This window comes from Pongo abelii, chromosome X (genome assembly GCF_028885655.2).
Source record: "Pongo abelii isolate AG06213 chromosome X, NHGRI_mPonAbe1-v2.0_pri, whole genome shotgun sequence".
In the NCBI taxonomy this organism is placed as follows: domain Eukaryota; kingdom Metazoa; phylum Chordata; class Mammalia; order Primates; family Hominidae; genus Pongo; species Pongo abelii.
This window is the reverse complement of record NC_072008.2, coordinates 138,557,439-138,568,156: the sequence shown is the minus strand read 5'-3', so window position 1 is coordinate 138,568,156 and position 10,718 is coordinate 138,557,439. Positions and strand designations below refer to the sequence as shown.

General features: G+C 37.4%; 1 non-coding gene across 1 annotated transcript; it reads left to right on the top strand.

Annotated features, from left to right (window-relative positions):
* Positions 1-8,582: 8,582 nt before the first annotated feature.
* LOC112131080 (U6 spliceosomal RNA) lies at positions 8,583-8,689 on the top strand. Its single transcript, XR_002913227.1, has one exon. It is a non-coding gene; the product is annotated as a U6 spliceosomal RNA (small nuclear RNA).
* The last annotated feature ends 2,029 nt before the right edge of the window (positions 8,690-10,718 follow it).

Genomic DNA, 10,718 nt, shown 5'->3' with positions numbered 1-10,718 from the left:
ATACACTAGAATCAACTGGAGGTTTAGTTAAAACACACACACACACACCCAAACACCTATGGCCAGCCCCACTCCAGAGCAATTAAATCAGATTTTCAGTGTGTGTGTGTGGGGGGGGGCGGCGGGTAAGGCCCTGGCATCTGCATTTTAAAAGCTTTTCGGGTGATTTTAGGTATGCATACAGGGTTGGAAACCACTGATATGGGGCCATCACTGGGCTCACTCCTCCACCTTCCTTGAGTCACAAAGGAACTACTCAAGGGTACTCACAGCACAAATTTCCTGATTCCTAGCCCTTCTCAAACTTCTTTGGTGCTGATGCATTACAGGTCAGAAGAATCTACAGAGCACTTACTATGCACTATATACTGAGGAAGTCAGCAATGAACCAAACAAATTGACTTGACAGGAGCCCACATTCTAGTGGGAGAGAGATCCAATCACAAAAGTAAAAGCAGCATGAATCTCTCTAGAATCCTCCTATTGACTCTGCTGTTTCCTTGAAATAAGGACTTTGGTCTCCCACACTCCAAAGCACTACTTCCTTATAAGGTTCCCTTGATTAATCCTCACCCCATCTCTGTGTTCAAAACATCCTTTAAAAGACCCAATTTTGAGAATTGCTAGAAGGTATTGTAGTTCTTAAGATGTTTTGGAGCTGTGTGAGTTTCTTTCCAGATCCTGAAGATTCCCTCAGGTGTGAGTTACAAACTGTTGTCTTATCTCTTAGGCTCTGGCCTGTCTTAGCACGTGAATATTATAGCCTAATTGTGGTAGACTGACAACTACTAACTCATGGGGGTAAGAAATGAGCTGCTATTCCCTCTGCCCCAAACATACCTTTATCCTTGAATTCAGTGCCCATGAAAATCTCTTTCTTAAAATAATTTTATTAGATTTTATCTGGAGATAACAGAGCTTTTAGGCAGCTATTCCAGTTCAAGCAAATATATGGGATAATGTATAATCTATTGCCATCATGTAGAAGAAGTTAATTAAAATTAAGATTTTGCTGTTTAATCATCTGATGCAGAACACAAGACATGGCCATTAGACAGCTTTCACTTCATTGCCTTCCTGTAATTATTTACTCCTTAGCTGTGAACTGTTAAGTCATGTCCTACATAACACCAAAATGTATTATTTTCATAAAAAGGGAGAAGAAAACTTTCAGTGATCATGACCTTGTTTAATTTGACACGTAAAGGAGCCATGAATGAACCTTTCCCATTTCATTTACCATATTCATATGCTTTCAGTGCTAACCTGATCTGGTATCCTTTTGTTAAATCTAGCTATGTGAGAAAAATCTTTTTATTTTTTAATCCCCATGTAGAAATGTCGAGTGCTTGCTTGCAACAGATAATTTAGACTCCTAGCTTCTACTTTAACAGCAAGAACATCCCTTTTATTTATGCCTATTTAGGAAATGATTACAGTTTTAATTAACAGCAGTTTGAACTTCCTTAGCTTTTCAAGAGAGGGAAAGTGTCATTAATACTTGATTGTGGAAGTAATGGTAGGCTGTGGCAACTTATCTAGGCAAAGGTATAAATTGGACAGGGGGCACTTGGGGTGAGCTAGCACTCAGGAAATGAAATTAATCAATCTAGCTAAGGACAAACGTGAGAAACTTACTCTGAAAGTCTTTTAAACATAAAGCAAAGGAATTATTTTACTGTTTACAAATATGTAATCACAATGATTAGCCTTTCCACTTCCATTGACAGGCTTAGCCATTTCACCATACACTGTAAGCAGCAGTAGTGGAGAAGTGGATTGTTCAGAAGTGAAATAAACATTCTAAATTCCAAGATAGGGAGCGTGCCAATGAGAGATTTTTAACAACTTCATTGAGATATTATATCTCAACAATAAACACTGAATACACACTATACATTTCACCCATTTACAGCGTGTAATTCAATTCTTTTTAGTGTACTCATTGAGTTGTGCAATCATCACCACTATCTAATTTTAGAATATTTTAATCACCCCGAAAAGAAACCCTATACCCTTTAAGAACTAACTTCCCTTTCTCCTCTCCTCACAACTGTTGGCAATTCCTAATCTACATTCTGTCTCTGTAGGTTTACCTATTCTGGATATTTAATATAAATGGAATGATGTATTATGTGGCATCCTTTGTCTGGCTTCTTTTACATGGCATAATGTCTTCAAGGTTCATCCATGTTGCAGCATGGATCAGCATTTCATTCCTTTTCATGGGTGAATAATATTCCATTGTATGATTATACCACATTTTGTCTATCCATTCATCAGCTAATGGGCATTTCAGTTGAAATTCTATTTTGAATAATGCTGCTATGAACATTCCTTTACAAGTTTTTGTGTGGATATGTGTTTTCATTTATCTTGGGTACATACTTAGGATTGGAATTGCTGGCTCATATAGTAGCTGTATGTTCAGCATTTTGCCAATGGGTTCTTAGCCATAGTTTTTAACACTCTTTTCTAAATTTAATTGAATTTAAAGAGATTGTAAATGAATATGCTACATAGGCTTAATTAAGTAAAATTTTTCCTCAATACCATTTGTGAAGTTGAATTTAAAATTCAAAGTAAGTTTATACAAAAACATGAATTCTTCAAATTGCCTTCTAATTAGATAATTAGTCATATTGGTACATTTTAGTATCTTATGCAGGTACATTGTCTTAAAAACAAGACCATTATCTGCTTGATAATGCATAGGCTAATTTCTATGTTTCCCTGGATGTTCTTCCCTTAACACGAACTTGCCTGGAGAAGAAGGAAGAAAAACATAGCTTTTTACATTTTCAGGTTAACAGTCTGTTATATTCCTAGTTGTTATGGCCACAGGTGTAACAATACGGAAGCTTGGGGACCCTCCTAAAGTGTAGTCAAGTCAAGCTCAAGTGGTATGAAGTCAAAGCAATGGTGATAGAGGAAGACTTGAAAATCATCACGGGGATAACCAGTCCAAATTCAAGGCCCATTGCTTTTCTATGAAAATCTTGGCCAACTGTGTTCAGACAATTGCAATAGCACATTGATATAGTGCATTTGTATGTGCCTACCACTGTGCTAAGTGCTTTACATGCATGATTTCATTAAACTCATTTTACAGCTGGAAAAACTAAGGCCTGGAGGTTTAAATAACTATCTTGAGGTAATAAGACATATAGTAAGGCAAATTTAAAATGCAGGTCTGTCTGAATCCAGAGTCCAAACTTTTAATTGCCTAAGTTCTACTTTGATGAGAGCTTGACTTCACAGCTTTTAAATCTTCTGCCCTCGCCCGAGAGAGAGAGAGAAAAAAAACAAAAAACAAAAGAATTGTTTTCTTCTTCCACACATTCTGGTACTCATGATTGCCAAGTGGCAATGCGGGTAGGTGGTCTCAAAATGACCCTTCTATTTACCGGATGTACCACAAAAACAGTCAGGAGAGGAACGGCCTTCTGCTCCTCTGGCGATAACTACTGTAATTACATGTTCTGAATTTTCCAAGAAAGGATGGAAGAGAAGATTAAAGAGGGATGGAAGAGAAGATTAAAGAGGGCCTGCCAATACCTTCCCTGCCCGTATCCCCATTCTCACCTCCGGCAACTCCCTCCCTCATGTACTATGTTTTGGCAATACCCAAATGCTGGTAGTCTCCTGCACGTACTATGTTGTTTCTCACCTTTCTCACCCCTGAGGCTTTGCTCATGTTACTTCTATCTATGGAATGCCTTTCTCCTTCTCGTAACTTGGAAGAGCTCCCAATTAACCATCAAGGCTCATCACCTGCTTTGGGAAGCCTGCCCTAATCTCTCTTTTGTTCCTTCCTAACAGCATATGCACAGATTTATATTGTGGTATTTTCCACACTGTAACTAAATTGTCTATTTCTTGGTCTTCTTGTCTTCATTGTGACCTCCTTAAGAACAGACACTCTATCTCATTTGTCTGAGTTTCAACGCCTAGTACAATGATTGCCACACACAGCAAGTGCTCGATAAATGTTTATCGAATGAATACATGAGTGAACACATAAACTAATAATTATGGAGCACTTATTACAGGGCGGGCCCTTTATAAATATCAAATTATTTAGTCCCCAAAACAAACCTGGGAGTTATGTAGCAATATGTCCATGTGGATAGATGAAGGAATTAAAGCACAGATCACTCAGGTAGTATGTAGCAGTGCTAGAATTCAAACCCAAGCCTCAGTGGCTCCAACGTCTGGCTCTGTCCACATGCCCTTACTCTCTGCTACCATAGAAAGCTGACTCTGGATTTTAAAACCCTGTTATCTGTGTCTATATATCATGGGAATGGCCCCCAAGTTCAAACATTTCCATGTACAAGTTGCATCCCTCACTTGTCACACTCAGAAGCAGCACACAAGACTTCTGTCATACAGCATACCTGATTTTTATTTGATATTTTGGTGAATGTGGTCACAGAAGCTTGGGTAGAAGTCAAGTTCTGGTTCTTTTTAAAATTTAAATTAAATTAAAAAATTTTTTGAGACAGGGTCACACTCTGTCACCCAGGCTGGAGTGCAGTGGTGCAATTTAGCTCATTGTAACCTTGAACTTCTGGGCCAAGGGATCCTCCTGCCTCAGCCTCCGGAGTATAGTTGAGACTACAGGCGTACACCACCATGCCAGGCTAATTTTTTTTCAGCTTGTTTTAGAGAGTCTTGCTATGTTGCCCAGCTGGTCTTGAGCTCCTGGACTCAAGTGATCCTCCTGTCTCAGCCTCCCAAAGCACTGAGATTACAGGCATAAACTATCATGCCTGGCCAAGACCTGATTCTTTATGAAGCTCTTTTATTGTATGCTTATTATTCTGCTTGCCTTTGAATAGTGGTCACCTCACTATGCACATAGTGGTTACCTCACTGTGCATGTCAAAGGCAAGCAGAAATGACTCTCTACAACCTAACAGTGTGGAAAACAAGGTTTAAGGACCTTAGCAAAATGTAGCAAGAGGGAGTCAAGGGTGATAAAACATTTACTGTCAACATTTTGAGAGGAGTAGTTTTAAAGAATTTTATTTTTTTTCAATTCACACAGATTTTAATTGCATCACCCAGTGAGAGCTGCTGGAAAGGCCCAGAGGCTTTTAGAAGTCGTTGTGAATACATAGATATAAAATCTCTTACACTCCCTTTCTGATGCCACTGAACATCTTTGATTCTATCAAGCAGTAATGGAACTGGTTTGTGATTTCTGAAGTAGTACTGGATACTACCAAATTGGTTCTAAATAGTTTGCTTTGACGTAGGTCATTGCGCTCACTCAGCACAAACCTCATTCTTTTTCTATCTAAACAAGAAATCATCTCAGGCCACCTCCATTATTATAGGCCATGAAACTGTGTTCCTGTAAGTCACCAAGAGGCACCTTTTTTTTTTTGTTCTTCCTCAGAATGTGCTCAAGGTAAAAGCCTAAATGGCAAAGCCAGAATTAAATGCCTCGTCCAGCCCCGACACTCATGTTCTTTCTAGTCCATTAAGCTGCCTTCCAAGTTCAAATCTGCAGCTCTCACAAGGCCATGGAAATGTCTCCTAAATTTTAACATTTCAGTGTCTAAACCATTTCTTCCTTATTGCTTCTTGGTTCCCAGAAGCAAAAGGAAATATCTTACATGCTTTTCTTTACCAGGAAGATTTTGTTATATTATTCAGAAAAAGGTTTATTCTGCTAACCATGGCTGTAAGATATTTACATTAATCACCTAAAGTTTTCTTGAAAACTCTTCTAAAAAAATTACACAGCATACTTCATCTACCTTGTGGTAAAGTACATAGAAGACTTCCTGAGCGACTATCCGTGTACCTTTATCTCAGGAAAGAAATGCTAGCACCTTATTCCATTCTTCAAACATTTGCCACTGCATTGTGTCATCATTCCTGATCTTCTGGTTTTATCCATCCTTGGCTCTATTTTCTAACACTGGAGCAGAGTTCATTTTCTTTTGATTTTTAATCTATATGTAATCTTCTGCTCACTACGTGGAATCAGACACGTCTGTTTTTGCATAAAGAGCTTTAAGTTACAGGTGTAGCATGAGGGTGGTTGTTGAGGAAAAAGGAGGGGGAATTTCCACATTCTGATCTCCCAAATGATGAAGAAAATGATGTGATGCTTGGAAACATCACAGAAGTGTCAAAAGTACATGAAACCAGTGACATAATGTGTAGTACATTAATTTGCTCAATAAATATTTATTAAATGTCTATTATATGGCAAGCATATAGATGATGCAAAGAAAAGACAATAGAGGCAGAGACCACTTCCTTTCACCACATGAACTTTTACACCAACCTACGTTTAGGCCTTGTGAAACTACCACTCCATAATGGAACTGTTGCTAACCAGTCAATCTAGGAGTTTGTCAGTGAACTGAAGGAAATGTAATACTGTACTGAGAGGGCAGGATTGATATCCTTTAGATATAAGAAAAGGCCTTGGAAGATGGGCAAAGGTATTGAGGGGATAGGTTAAACAACTCATGTTGCATTGCTGCTATCTTCCTAGGAACAGAGAAGGACAAGTAAGTGAATGAGAGAGCTTAGTGAGCAGAACATGTGAGACATGAGTTGCATGGAAAAGATTAGAATTAGCAATTAAAGAGTATGTGGACAAGAGTCAACAAGAGAAAGAATAAGAAGAAACAGGGAAAGAAGTCACATTCATAGTGTCTCAAATATGTGCCAGGCACCATACTAGTGACTTGTTAGACAGGTAACAGTCGTTATTCTTTGGAAGGAATAATTGATCCAAATTAGAATGCATTCATGCTTTCTTACAACCAATCATAGTCTGCCTCCAGGAAACAGGAGTAGTAGACAGAGAGCAATGGGGCTAATTTGGGAAAAGAGTCAAGCACAGCAGAATAGTAAGGAATAGCAAAGAACTAAAATGGCAATTAATGGAGTCCAGGCTACATAGAATTAATTATAAGCGGAAGAATGTTATGGGACTTTATGAACAGAAAAAAAGACAAAGTAAGTAGAAGGTGAAAGGCCAGTCTAGTGTGGTTGGGAAATGGGGGTTAGAGGCAGGAATGGAAGTTGTGCTTAATGGAGGAAAACTAAGTGCAACATCTTACCAGAGGAGCATTTCTTCATGGAGGTGGGATTCAGAGAGGGAGCAGTGTGGTGGGTGGTTAAGGTAGCATGGATTTGGGGCTTAGTGGAGCTGAGGATAGGATATCAGTGCCAAAGTCATCAAATATATACTGGAGGAAGAGAGGAAAGAGGAGAAAAACATAAGCCAGTTACCAAAATAATTGAGGAAGATAACCCTCAGAGCCCTTGTGGTGAAAATTTTGCTAATATAATTTAAAGAAACAAAATTATCTACTTTCAGAAGTTGGAAGAAGACAAGAAAACTAAACCCCAATCAAGAGGAAAGAAGAAAAAATAAAGATGAGTATAAATAAATGAAAATAGAAAATAGAAGAACAATAGATAAAAATCAACAAAACCAAAAGTTGGTTCTTTGAACAGATTAACAAAATTGGAAAATGTTTAGCTAGACTGACACAGTGAAAAAAAGACTTACATTATTAAAGCCAGAAATGAAAGATGGGTCTTTCTTACCTATTATTACAGAAATAAAAGGGATAAAATGGGATACTATGAAAAATTGCATGTCAACAAGTTAGATAATGTAGATGAAAAAGACAAATTCCTAGGGAGACACAAGTGAGCACAATTGACTCATAAAGAAATAGAAAATCTGAAGAGGGCTATAATAAGTAAAGAGGTTGGATTCATAATAAAATAGAAGCCCGGACCCAGATGGCTTCACTGGTCAATCCTACGCAATGTTTAAAAAAACAAAACAAAACAAAACAAAACAAAAAAAAACACTAATTTTTTACAAATGCTTCCAAACAATGAAAGTGGAGGGGACACTTACCAATCATTCAATGAGGCCATTACAACCCTGACACCAAAATCATACAAAAACGTCACAAGAAAAGAAACTAAAAATCACTATCTTATATCAATATAAATACAAAAATCCTCAACAAAATATTAGTAAAATGAATCTAGCAGCATATACCAAGGATTATATACCATGGCTAAAAGGGATTTATCCGAGGAATGCAGTTACTTCTACATACAGAAATCAGTGTAACACACCATATTAAGAGAACAAAAGATAAAAATCACATGATCAACTCAATACATACAGAAAAAGTATTAGACGAAACTGTATTTTCTCACGATAAAAATACTTAACAAACTAGGAATAGAAAGAAAGCAGAAGGGAGATGATTTTCTTTTAAGAAACAAGGGACTAACCAGTGGCTCTTTACTGCCAGTTTGGAGGGCTTAGTTAATATTGAGAGTTGTATATTGGGTACTTTGTGGAATCTTTTGAGTTCTGTATGAATATCGTATATGAATGCTTTCTTGTTGAATTGGCAGAATTTAGTAGTGAAAATCTCCCCTGTCCTTCTTCTCTCCAACTAAAGTTTTTCAAGCTTCTTCTGAAAAATGTTAGATATGCCAAAAAAGCAAGAAATCATTTTTTTAAAAAAGAAAAGAAAATAATTGGTGAACAAATCTACATGAGAAATGTAGGCGTGCTCGTTTCGGCAGCACATATACTAAAATTGGAACGGTACAGAGAAGATTAGCATGGCCCCTGCACAAGGATGACACGCAAATTCGAGAAATGTAGGAATTTTCCATTCCTCACCTTCAAAAAACAATTAATATATAGTTACATAATTCAAGTTGTAGAAAATGGAAACTTTCCTCCAGGGATGTATTATGACCATGCCAATGAAATCTCATGGTTGGGATATGCCAACATGAGGAAACCACAAGTGACAAATTATATCAGTTCCAGAGATGGAGGCTGCTTTTGCCTGTTACTAAATAGAAAGCTTCAAGGTAGAATGTGTGTGGGTGTATTTTCATACACAAACTAAATGAAAATTAAATCAATTATCAGAATGATTCAAGCCCCAATTCCCCAAGGTTTCCTTCAATTAGGTAATTGATGCAATTAGGTGAAAGGTTCTGGGGTAGACTTTTCTGGTCTGAATTATCTCAAATTACTCTAATTCTCCACTTCACTTTGATTATGTAGACCCAGCTCGTGCTCGAGTGTAAGTGAATTTAAGTAAGAGCTATGCTGCTAGTTTAGATAATTCCTTGCTACATGGGTATATTTTTTCCTTCCCATAAAATGTGATCTGCAGACTATGTTTATAAGCCAGTTTCAAGTACAAAACTACAGCTTTACATAATAAACATGTAGGACTTGCTATTTAATATATAATAGGAAACAATTACTGGAAAGGAATAGTTTAATAAAAGTCTGTTCTGGAGCGAGCACTGCTGCTTCCAATATTTCCCTCTTTTTGTTGGAGAGGCTAGGCTTGGGGACAAAGCTGACTCAAGAAAAATAATACAAATTTTATGTAGACTTGGCCTTAACTGAAATTAGTTTACATAAATAAGAGTCTATTGCATTGTGGTGGAAATACCTGATTATCTTCAGATCAGATTCTTAGCAATCTCAACCAGGTATCAAGTAGAAAGTCAGCGTAAAAGGACTCTGAGAAGTGATGTGCAACACTGCAGAAAAAGTGGCCTCAGGTCAGATTCTATTGACTTAGAATTGGATATAAATCATTACTTAGTAAGTTTGGATATCTTGGTTTTTTTTTCCTTGGTTCTTGCAATATGATATTAGATTATCCAAGTGTGGCAGGGGAAAAGAGAAAAGAGAGGGATGTTGTATTCCATACACTAGAAAGGATAGTGCCAGGAATAGAATACAGAATCTGGGGACAGTGAGTGTGGGAACAAATAGCCTAGAAAAACTTATCACAAGACTTGAATCTTCATCCAGAAAAGCAATAATTATGAAGTGATTTTAAGTATCATCTGTTTAAGAAGTCAGAGGAATATGTGGTACATTTTACAGATGGGTTTTAGCCTAAGTAGCTAAAAAGTATTTGGTATCAAGGTATGCTTCAGGTATCTGGAAATTTTATTTACAAAGAACTACTAATTATCTGATGATAGCATTTAAATGATGTCATCACATCTCAAATGTAGACATTTAGAGCTGTCTGCTGATTTAATCTTGTCTGAAAGTAGACTTAGCAAAATATAAAATGTGCATGTCATTTGATTCTTCAATCCCAGTCTAGAAATTTACCCAGGGATATTACCACCTGAAGGGAAAAAGATGCATGTATGTTCATTGATCTCATTTTTTTCATCATAATGAGAAATTGGAATCACCACCAATGTTTAACCATAGGGGATTTGTTATGAAAATATTACGCGGCCATTAAACATGATGTTGTGGAGGAATATTTAGTGTTGCTTTTATAATATATTTTAAGTAAACATTTAAAAAATATTCAGAACAACAGAATATGTAAAGTGTGATCTCATTACCTCATTCCTTTTTTTTTTTTTTTTTTGAGACAGGATCTCACTCTGTCACCCAGGCTGGAGTACTGTGGTGATCTGATCATAGCTCACTGCAGCCTTGAACTCCAGGGCTCCAGAAATCCTTCTGCTTCAGCCTCCCAAGTGGCTGGGACTACAGGCACATGCCACCACACCTGGCTAATTTTTTAAATTTTTGTAGAAACGAAGTCTTGCTATGTTGCCCAGGCTGGTCTTGAACTCCTGGCCTCAAGCAATTCACCTGCCTTGGCCTCCCAAAGTGCTGGGATTACAGGTGTGAGCCA